We start from the raw sequence: 11,349 nt of genomic DNA on the forward strand, positions 1-11,349 counted from the left end.
TAGCGCTATTAGCGGTTTTTAGCGGTTTTTAGCGGCTTATCGGCTTATCGGATTAGCGGATTAGCGCCTTAGAAAAAGGGGGGGAGGGAAAAAACCCCGCAGGAACTCGCAAGACATTTTCGTCTTGCGAAGCAAGCCCATAGGAAATTTGTTTTGCGAAGCACCTCCAAAACGGAAAACTCTTTCGTCTAGCGAGTTTTCCGTCTTGCGAGGCATTCGTCTTGCGGGGCACCACTGTACGTGATAGTAGAGGAGGAGGAGCGGGAAGTTAGAGAGCAGACAGCAGAGACCTCCCTGGACAATATGGGAGACCCTCCTGGCCCAAGGGCTTGCAGGTCCCTCCGCATTCAAGAGCAGAGGCTGTGACTCCTGTGGCTTCCTGTAAATTTCCAGGATGTTGTGGGAGACGGAAGAGGAGGGACTCAGAGTAGCCAACATCCCCTATGCGTGGAGACCTGGATCTTTTGTCTTGCAACCAGGTGACTGAATAAAAAGCCATAAAATACGAACTGTTTGTTCATCTTTACTCTGAGGCTACCGGGGGAGGAGGGGATATTCCACGCCTGACACCTAGTCACAGTTTTCCCCTTTACTGTTATTTAAATTACAATTTCCCCCCCTAAACTAGCATCTAAACAGATAAGTTGCACAAACAGTTTTTATGCAAATCTGTGTCCTCTTTTGAGGAGCCTTTTTTTCCCTTTTTTCGCCATCCTGCTTACACAGAGGTAACATATATCAGAAGGAAAGCTCAGCTAGAACCCATGTCTGATATTTAACTTTTTATATATGGAGGGGTTTGTTTGGGTCCCCCCCCCCCCTTAGGCACACAGAAGGTAGGAACTATAGCTAAAACCATAGAAGACAGAATCAGGATTCAAGATGACCTTAACAGATTGGAGAACTGGGCCAAAAGTAAAAGAAAAAAGAAATAATAATTTCAATAGGGACAAATGCCAGGTTCTGCACTTGGACAGGCAGAACCAACTGCACAAATATAATATGGGGGACACCTGGCTTGCTAGTAATACATGTGAAAAGGACCTTGTGGTCTTAGTAGACCTAAAGCTTAACATGAGAGAACAGCGTGATGCAGCAGCAAAAAAGGCTAATGCTATTCTAGGCTGCATCAACAGAAGTATAGTGTCCAGATCAAGGATGCTATACTTCTGCATAGGTTAGGGGTATTGTGTCTGGCTCTGGGAGCCACAATTTAAGGAGGATATTGACAGGCTGGAACATGTGCAGAGGAGGGTACAGTGGTGCCCCGCAAGACAAATGCCTCGCAAGACGAAAAACCCGCTAGACGAAAGGGTTTTCCGTTTTTCGAGGCACTTCGCAAGACGAATTTCCCTATGGGCTTGCTTCGCAAGACGAGAACATCTTGCGAGTCTTGCGAGTTTTTCCCCTTTCCCCCCCTTTTTCTAAGCCGCTAAGCCGCTAATAGCCGCTTAGCCGCTAAGCCACTAATAGGGATGCTTCGCAAGACAAAAAAACCGCTAGACGAAGGGGCTCGCGGAACGGATTATTTTCTTTTTTTTTTAAAAAAAATAATTTTTATTGGGTTTTTACATTTTATAACAACAGACACACACACAAAGACAAAGACAAACAAACACACAAATACAATTACATACCCTAAGTTTCTTTACCCACTTTCATTGACTTCCCCCCACCCCCTCCTCTTACATCCCAATTCCAAAATTAATTCAGCAAGTTCTTACCTAACCTCTTAAAGATATTCACATTGCTTTTAAAAATTAAAATCTTTTGTTTATCTATATTCAACTATCCAATTCTCTTATAATCATTAATTTCTTTTTTTTTTTAAGGTCGATCTAACTTCCCCTTCACAAATTTTCCCTTTATTATATTAATTATAGGTCACATTGACCAAGTAAAACAAAACATAACATTTTATAATTCTATTCTCTCCCCCCCCTGCCTCGGTTTCTGTCCCTTCCTAGACAAATGTCCAGAAAACAAACAAAAAATATTTCTAGCCCGGATTCCTCACGTCCGAGGCGTCTGATTCTCTGTCAGTCCCTCTCTGCCAGCTATATTGGTAGTCCTCTTTGATGGTCCTAAGACCCCGAAGGAGTTCAGTCAGAGTCAGATCATATTTTCTTTGATTCAGAATGTTGAAGAGTGTTTGCTGCGAAAGACCATCTAGTTTTCCATACTCAAGAGAAAAGTCCCAATCATATTGCTTTGTTCTTTCTAGTTTTAATATTCCAAGTACTCCAGGGGCTTCTCTCTTCTTCTTTCTCATCTTTCGCAGGTCTGTAATCCAGAGGTCTTCTTGCTCATACTCTAACGCTGCAGATTCCTGGTTGATATTTTCCACTTGTAATGTCTGAACTCCTTCTTTTTTCTCTGTCAATTCCAAAGGCATCTCTTCCTGCTCAGCTGCAGAATTTTTATCGTACATCTCCTTTGTGCATTCAGCAGAGTTGTTTGTTTCAGGATTCAAGGTCATAAAAACTTTACTCAGAGCCATACTCTGCTCCTGCAGGATTCCCACGAGAAAGAACATTTTTTCTATCTCCGCCAGTAATTTTCCCTCTGCAGCCATTGTAATGTCACTAATTCCCCCTAGGGGGCTTTCAGTTATTTAGTAGTCCTTTTCCAATAATCTGTTACTTTGTTATTATCAATACTTTGTTTCCAATCGCCTCAGTCCAAATGTATCAGCTTTAATTCCAAGAGTTATTAAATAGCAAAATTCTTTACTTTGTCCGCCCGTTTGACAGCTTCTTTGACAGCTGTCAAACTCCTTTCACTTCTTCCTCCGGGACCCAAATAGGACACTCCCGGGTTTTTTGGGGGGGATACACACAAAGTTCCAAATTCCCTTTCTCTCCAGCACAAAAATCTTGTTCTATCAAATTTGTGAGAAACTTTTAAATCATCAAAACAGTATTCATTCCGCCTTAATTCTCCGTTCCTTGCTTTGAAACGTCTATAAGTAGAGGGGGTGCGGACTTCCCTTTAACACATCCCCCGATCGTGCCGAATTCACAGGATAAAATTTTTAAAGTCCAAATTCCACTACTCACGGGTCCTTTGTTATCCAGTCCAAATTTTGGGAAGAAAGTCAGCGCTCTCCGGCCATGGCTTGCGGCTTCGCTCTACTGAGGTAGCGGTCTACTCTCAGCACCACGCCACTCTCCGTACCCTCTCCGCAGCCTTTAAAAAGGCTCTTCGTGGGTCGGGGAGGGCGCTTAAGGTGCCCACCGAGTCACCAAGTCCGCAGGCTTCCGCGCCTGCGGTTTCTGAGGGTCCCCGTGTCGCCGGCACGGCAAGACCCGTCCTCAGCAGAGCCGATTCCCTCCGGAGCTCGGAGGGAATCCGCCATTAGCCGTTCGCGCTAACCCGGAAGTCCTGGAACGGATTATTTTCGTCTTGCGAGGCACCACTGTACTAAGATGATCAAGGATCTGGGAACCAACCCTTATGAGGAATAGTTGAAGGAGCTGGGTAGGTTTAGCATGGAAAAAAAGGAGACTCAGAGGAGATATGATAGCCATCTTCATATACCTCAAGGGCTCTCACATGGAAGAGGGAACAAGCATATTTTCTCCTGCTCCGGAGGGTAGGACTCGAACCAATAGCTTCAAGTTACAAGAAGTGAGATTCTGTCTGACTAAACATCAAGAAGAACTTTCTGACAGGAACAGCTGTTTGGCAGTGGAGCAGTCTCGCTCAGGAGGTAGTGAGTGGATACTCCTTCCTTGAGGTTGGTTGGTCATCTGTCCAGGGGCGAAGGAAGGGGGCTGTGGTGGGTCGCCCCGGGTGTCACCAGTGAGGGCGTGACAAAATGCCAGTCAGCAATCACCATGGGGCTTGCAGCGCGCACAAGCCACGAACCAATAGCTTCAAGTTACAAGAAGTGAGATTCTGTCTGACTAAACATCAAGAAGAACTTTCTGACAGGAACAGCTGTTTGGCAGTGGAGCAGTCTCGCTCAGGAGGTAGTGAGTGGATACTCCTTCCTTGAGGTTGGTTGGTCATCTGTCCAGGGGCAAAGGAAGGGGGCTGTGGTGGGTCGCCCCGGGTGTCACCAGTGAGGGCGTGACAAAATGCCAGTCAGCAATCACCATGGGGCTTGCAGCGCGCACAAGCCACGCGTCTCTCCTGGGAGTGATGCGGTGGCCTGGGCGCCCGCAGGCTCGTGCGCACTGCCCCAAACGGTCTGCCTGCCACCTCCCCCTCAGCTGTAGGGCAGCTGAGTGGGAGAAGGAGGCAGACTCCTCGGAGGCCCCGCGGAGTGTCCTGTCCGGACTGGCCCCACCCGACGGACGGCTGGCCCCACCCCTGGGCGCAGGGCACATGTGCCGCCCCAGGTGCCCAATCGGCTTGTTCCGCTGTTGCATCTGTCATGAAACAGATCGTAGAGATTCCTGCATTGCAGGGGGTTGGACTAGATGATGTTTGAGATCCCTTCCAACACTACAATTCTATGAGGCTATGATTGGTCCATCTCATTCAGTATTGTCTACACTGGCTGGCAGCAGATTTGCAGGGTTTGGGACAAGTCGCATTCCCAGCCCTACTTGGAAGTGGTGTTAGGAATTGAACCCGGGGCCTTCTGTATGCCAAGCAGTGCTACAGACCTCCCCTTCTTTTCTCCCCCCCCCAAACAAAAATTATTGATTTTCCACATTTATCACAAAAATAACATAACAAAACACACAACAAAGAAAAACACATTACACTACAATAAACTAGACACAAAGAAAAATTATTTCTTCAAATACCTAATTCTCATTACATTGATAACTGACTTCCTCAATTCCCCTCTAACTGAATTTCATTATATCACCTATATAAAGGTAAAAGGTAAAGGTACCCCTGCCCGTATGGGCCAGTCTTGACAGACTCTAGGGTTGTGCGCTCATCTCACTCTAGAGGCTGGGAGCCAGCGCTGTCCGCAGACACTTCCGGGTCACGTGGCCAGCGTGACGAAGCTGCTCTGGCGAGCCAGCACCAGCACAGCACACAGAAACGCCGTTTACCTTCCCGCTATAAAGCGGTACCTATTTATCTACTTGCACTTAAGGGTGCTTTCGAACTGCTAGGTGGGCAGGAGCTGGGACCGAGCGACGGGAGCTCACCCCGTCGCGGGGATTCGAACCGCCGACCATGCGATTGGCAAGTCCTAGGCACTGAGGTTTTACCTACAGCGCCACCCGCGTCCCCATCACCTATATAACATTCTCCAAATTCATATTTCTGATAATATTGGCTCCTTTCATTTACTAACCTCTTCTCCTTTATTAATATTTTAATCCTTAATATTTACTATAACATATTCTTATTCTACCCGTAAGCCTATTTATTATTTCCAAGAATTTTCTATTTATCTTATATCACAATGTTTAGCTAAATATTCTTTAAATTTCTTCCAATCCTCTTGTATCTCCTCTTCTTTCTGGTTGCGGATTCTTCCAGTCAGGTTGGCCAGCTCCCAAAAATCCAACATCTACATACCTCCTTGTCTTGCGCCCCACCCTGTGTTTTCTCCGGCAGTCCATCCTTTCACACAGAGGCTCATCCTGTCATATAGTTATCACCGGGTGCTTGAAGTGGTACAATCCAGGAGCAGTTTAATCATGTGGTCTTACCATCTAGCCCAAGCAGTTATTTAGACGGAAGTTACACTGGTAATTTCCCAACCCTTTCCCGCAACAAACTTTCACTATCACAAATCCGATGCAAGCTCAAACTGTCAGTTTTAATTTCTCTTCAGTGTATTCTGACTTCGGACACAATTACCCTTTTGCCTCACCCTGCCTGCTACACATGTAAATCATTATAGCCACTCCCCATACAGAAAGAGGCAGACTTTACCATGTGTGTTGCAAGACTCCAGTGTAGCAAAAACCACAACAGTCCCTCGTCAGTTGTTCCTATTGGCTGCTTGGACTAACAGAAACCAGATAGGAGGAAGCAACCTGTGTTTTGGAACTGCCAGTCCTATTGGCTGCAAGGACCAGGAGAGCACCAACCAGGTTGAAGTACCACGCCGATTACCATATGGAGAACATCTGAAATGAGGCCAAGCTGGTACTAAACAGGATTGTTCATTCTTGTAAACATGAATCACATCAAGAACACGGTTTGCTAAAATCTATGTTAGGGTCAGTGGGATTCCTATCATCTTGTCCTCTCCAAAAAAAAAGTATTTCTAAACATAGGTGCTTGGCTTAAAACATTTAGTTTTAAGATCTGATCTTTTACCAAATAGTATTTTGGAAACATTTTATAGAAAGGGTCCCAGGGCATAATCTGTAGTGGAAGAACATGAAACTGCATCTCCAACTTATATGTCTGGATCCTCTGAAGTTACAAAGCTGGGGCTGCTTAGTGCCTAAATGGAGAACTTGCTGGATCTGCCAAGTAATACCACTTTGTGTTCTAATATGGATATAAATTCAACAATTGAGGAGTTAAAAATCCAGGCAAGATTGCCTAGATCTCAAGCATTTGGCCAGTTCTAACTGTGTTGCCACTGACTTGACAAAATGGGTTGGGGGTATGCAGGGCAGAGGCGCACGATATAAGCACAGTTGCATGTCTGTACACAATTTACTGGAAATGAACTCAACTGAACATGAGAGGATCTGTTTGCATCTGCCTGTCTTGAGAGACACTGGAGTGTGCCTCTAGGGGTGAAGTTAAACTGCTGCGTTAGCAGCACTCCTCAGGATACAAGCCTGGGCAGTGTATATGGAGGTCCTGTGCTGCCCAGATTACAAGACCCCCATCTCAGCCTCACTGATGTGGCCCAAAGGAAAGCAGAGCAAGATGTTTGGCACCAGCTTGGCTGCAGGAGTTGCCGGAAGGAGGCGTACAAGGCACCATCCAACCATCTTAGGGACTCCACTCGGGATTTGTGTAGGGTTTCCTCCATTGTCTTTTCTTCTGCCAAAGATATCCCTCAAGACAGCAGAGGTTAAGCACCAGAGTTTTCCTTCTTTTAGACAGGCCCCCTTTCTATTTTGTTATTTGTTATTTACTGTCTTATTTCCTCCCAAATATTCTATACAAAACACCCACCCACACAAACACAGAAAATAATAATAATGATGATGATGATGATGATGAAAATAAATATTTCCCCCCTTTTATCTTACAAAATCTTTTCTTCAATTTTGACTTCCTGTCAAGTCCCTTCGCATATGTTTTACCTTACAATTGAATGTACACAAAACGATAGGCCCCCTTTCTAGGTTGACGAGCCCCATTTGCCCCTCACTTCCCTGTACAGCACATGCAGAAAGATGGTTGGATCCACTATTAGTCTTGTCCACTCAACCTCCTGGAGCCTGTCTTCACAAGCAGGTGAATTCCCTAAGTCACTGAGAGTTTGACACCCACCAGCTACCCTCACCTGGTTTAGCTGGCCAGTGGAAGCCGTTCCTGGGATGTGGCCGCTATTGCATGCTGACAGCTTCTAGGAGCCACAGCTGAGTGAGAGCTGTGTTCAGGGTGGGGACCAAAGGTGGGCAAACTACCCCAGAAGGAGCACAATGTGTCCTTACACCCCACTGTGGAATCTTTCTCTCTGTAAACATGCGTAGGATTCTTTAAAAGGTAAAGGACCCCTGGACGGTTAAGTCCAGTCAACGGTGACTAGGGGGTTGTGGTGCTCATCTCGCTTTCAGGCCGAGGAAGCTGGCGTTTGTCCACAGACAGCTTTCCGGGTCATGCGGCCAGCATGACTAAACTGCTTTTGGCACAACGTAACACCGTGACAGAAGCCAGAGCGCACGGATATGCCATTTCCCTTCCCGCCACAGCAGTACCGATTTATCTACTTGCACTGGTGTGCTTTCAAACTGCTAGGTTGGCAGGAGCTGGGACAGAGCAATGGGAGCTCACTCCGTCATGGGGATTCGAACCTCCGACCTTCTGATCGGCAAGCCCAAGAGGCTCAGTGGTTTATACCACAGCGCCACCCACGTCCCATGTATAGGATTCTGCTGTGAGTCCTGTTTATTTCTATGGGAGAACTTTAACCACCAGCAAACATGGCTTAACTCTCCCCATCAAATGAATGGAGTTTCAAAAAAGTTATCCGTGCTGCCTGGATCATCCTGATCATTCTGCCTTTGTGGGGAGCTAGGGAATTCCCGAAGCTGTTTTCCCTTTAAAGGAGCAATGTGCCACTTCTCTGCCTGTAAGGGCTGGGCAAATTACGTGCTTGAGCCTGAGCTGTTCCAGGCACAAGCTTGCTCATAAAGTCCAAAGGTTCCTAAAGCAGCCAGATATTTTTAGCTGGCAGGAAAATGGAGTCCTGCTTCCTGGTCAGGTGTTTGCTTCAGGGAGCTGCGCAGATTGAAAGTAAGTGCTGAGTGACGAATTGTTTTTCTCCAGCTTGACATGCAAGCCACTAGCCTGTTGAGAAGATGGAAGCTTGGATTTACAATGATAATAATAATAATAATAATAATAATAATAATAATAATAATAATAATTTATACCCCGTCCTCCCCAGCCAAGGCCAGGCTCAGGGCGGCTAACAAGCAATAGTAAAAACAAGTTGAATGATTACAACTTAAAAACAAAATTAAAATACAACATTAAAATATTGAAACATTAAAATATTAAAATGTAGCCTCATCGCAGGAGGAGAAAGGAAAAGAAAAAAGAAAGAGAGGGTGGAAATCAAATTGGCTCCAATCCAAAGGCCAGGCGGAACAACTCTGTCTTACAGGCCCTGCGGAAAGAAATCAGATCCTGCAGGGCCCTGGTCTCATGAGGCAGAGCGTTCCACCAAGCTGGAGCCAGAGTTGAAAAGGCCCTGGCTCTGGTTGAAGCCAATCTAACTTCCTTAGGGCCCGGGACCACTAGGGTGTTGCTATTTATGGACCTTGAGGCTCTCTGTGGGGCATACCGGGAGAGGCGGTCCCATAGGTATGAGGGTCCTAGGCCGTGAAGGGCTTTAAAGGTCAAAACCAGCACCTTAAATCTGACCCTGTACTCCACCGGGAACCAGTGCAGCTGGAAAAGCACTGTGTGAATATACTCCCATGGCAGAGACCCCGTGAGGAGCCTCGCTGCAGCATTCTGCACCCACTGGAGTTTCTGGGACAGCTTCAGTAGGATTCCCCGCTTGGCAAGAGGGGAAACAGTGGTCCAACTACGTACAGTTTGCTAGACTTAGGCAAAAAATTCACAACCCTCGTACAAAACAACCCTGTATAATATACACCCAGAAACTCCTGATTGCTCCCAATTGTATTCAGTCCCTGTCAGAAGAAGTGCAACTGAATAAGCTGTGGAACTTAAATGGCACTGAATTCAAGCTTTTCCTGAGGCTTAATGTGCTCTCCTGATCATTCCTTTACAGCCATGGCTTTACCTTTTCTGAATTTGATGCTATGTGACATCAGGTGATGGACAGGTGCGCAGCATCCCCTACCACTAGAGGAGGTGGGCGGATGGCGGGACTTGTGGTGGTGCCCCAGCCCAAGAAAGTATGTGCGCATCTCCCGCCATTGCTCTATAGCTCTGTCCAGTGGTGGCAGCGCTGCATGGAGGCACCAGTTAGGGGGTGCAATACTTTCCTTGCCCTGGGCACTGGCAACCCATGATACGCCACTGCCCAAGAGAACCTAAGGAAGCAGTCTCTCAGATATTTGGGGACTGAGTCATTAAGGGCTTTAAACTCTAATGTGAGCACCTTGAATTGGGTCCCTTGGCTTATTATAGCAATAGGAGATATTTGCATTACCTGGAAAAGGGTGTGGTTTGCAGTAGGCAACCTTAACAACATCTACCCTCCTATTTTCACCCGCCTTGATAGATAAAATGGTCTCTGATAAACAACACGATTGCATCCGCCCCGAAGCACAGTGGAAAGGTCTTCAGCAGGGTGATGACAAACATGCAGGTGTGCCAAAGAAATAGGTGAAGCCGACTCAGGTACAACATTACCTTATACAAGGAAACTGGTAATTCCAGACTACACTGCCTGCTGAATAGTCACTGCCGAGGTCAATGACCTTCTTCTTGAAGACTGAAGGAGGCATGAGTCACGCCTTAAGCTTTAGGGTTGCTGAGAGATCAAGGAATAAAACTCACAATGGATTGTGCAGCTTCCCCCACCTCTTTGCATTGCAACTAACTGTCAAAAAGGCAAGGAGGGTGATGGAATTGGGAATGAAATCTGAAAGCTTCTTTGCACATGCTCCAAGATTTTGTTTAGTATGCTCTTTCTACACTGCAGCCAGGAATCTCAGATAAGTTCCTGAAGCCAGTCAGCTTCAATGGAAAGCCAAGATTCTGGCCGAGTCAGAATTTGCCTCCATCTCTAGTAGTCCTAATTACAAAGATGGCATGCCAATCCAGTTGATTGATTGACATTATGGCCATATCATTCTGCATAGTACTTTACAGAAGAGGGCAGTGGTGCACTTGAGCCCAGACTTTAGGGTGGAGGTCCAGGGCCCCACTTGGCAGAAACCTTTCTCTCCCCTCAAGGCAGCAGGGCTGCCTTGCTACATTTTGAAGGGAATACTCATAGCCATTTAAAGGGGCCTCCTACCCCAGAAAATGGGTGGCGCTGTGGGTTAAACCACAGAGCCTAGGACTTGCCGATCAGAAGGTTGGCGGTTCAAATCCCCACAGCGGGGTGAGCTTCCGTTGCTCAGTCCCTGCTTCTGCCCACCTAGCAGTTTGAAAGCATGTCAAAGTGCAAGTAGATAAATAGGTACTGCTCCGGCGGGAAGGTAAACGGCGTTTCCATGCATTGCTCTGGTTCGCCAGAAGCGGCTTAGTCATGCTGGCCACATGACCCGGAAGCTGTACGCCGGCTCCCTTGGCCAGTAAAGCGAGATGAGCGCCGCAACCCCAGAGTTGGTCACGACTGGACCTAATGGTCAAGGGTCCCTTTACCTTTACCTACCCCAGAAAAACAATTTGTAGTAGGTGAATACACATTACCATCCAAAGAGGCCATCCCAAGTAAAACCAGTTAGTTCAAAGTCTAAAATTACCAATATGATGGTACTTTGGTTTGTTTCTGAAACAAAGCATAGTAAAACTTCTAAACTTAATTCTCTCCTCTTAGGCAAATATCATAAGACCTGGCTGGTAGCGAGATTCTGCGCCCAGATTTGTAGGCACAGATCATCCTCTAGTATAAAATTGCTTACTAGGGAAATGCTGAAGTTGCCCTTTGGGGCGCCCCAGGGTCAATTTTTTAATGGTAGTCCAAATCTCAGTTGTATGGGTGTATGTATATATTTCAATTTTAGCTCATGAGCTATTGCTGCAATCTGCTCCGATTGTATATTTTATCTTTATGAACGCTATTTTTCTTGTGTTATGTTATGTGAG

Source organism: Podarcis erhardii (assembly GCF_964252035.2).
Source record: "Podarcis erhardii genome assembly, chromosome: 11".
Classification (NCBI taxonomy): Eukaryota; Metazoa; Chordata; class Lepidosauria; order Squamata; family Lacertidae; genus Podarcis; species Podarcis erhardii.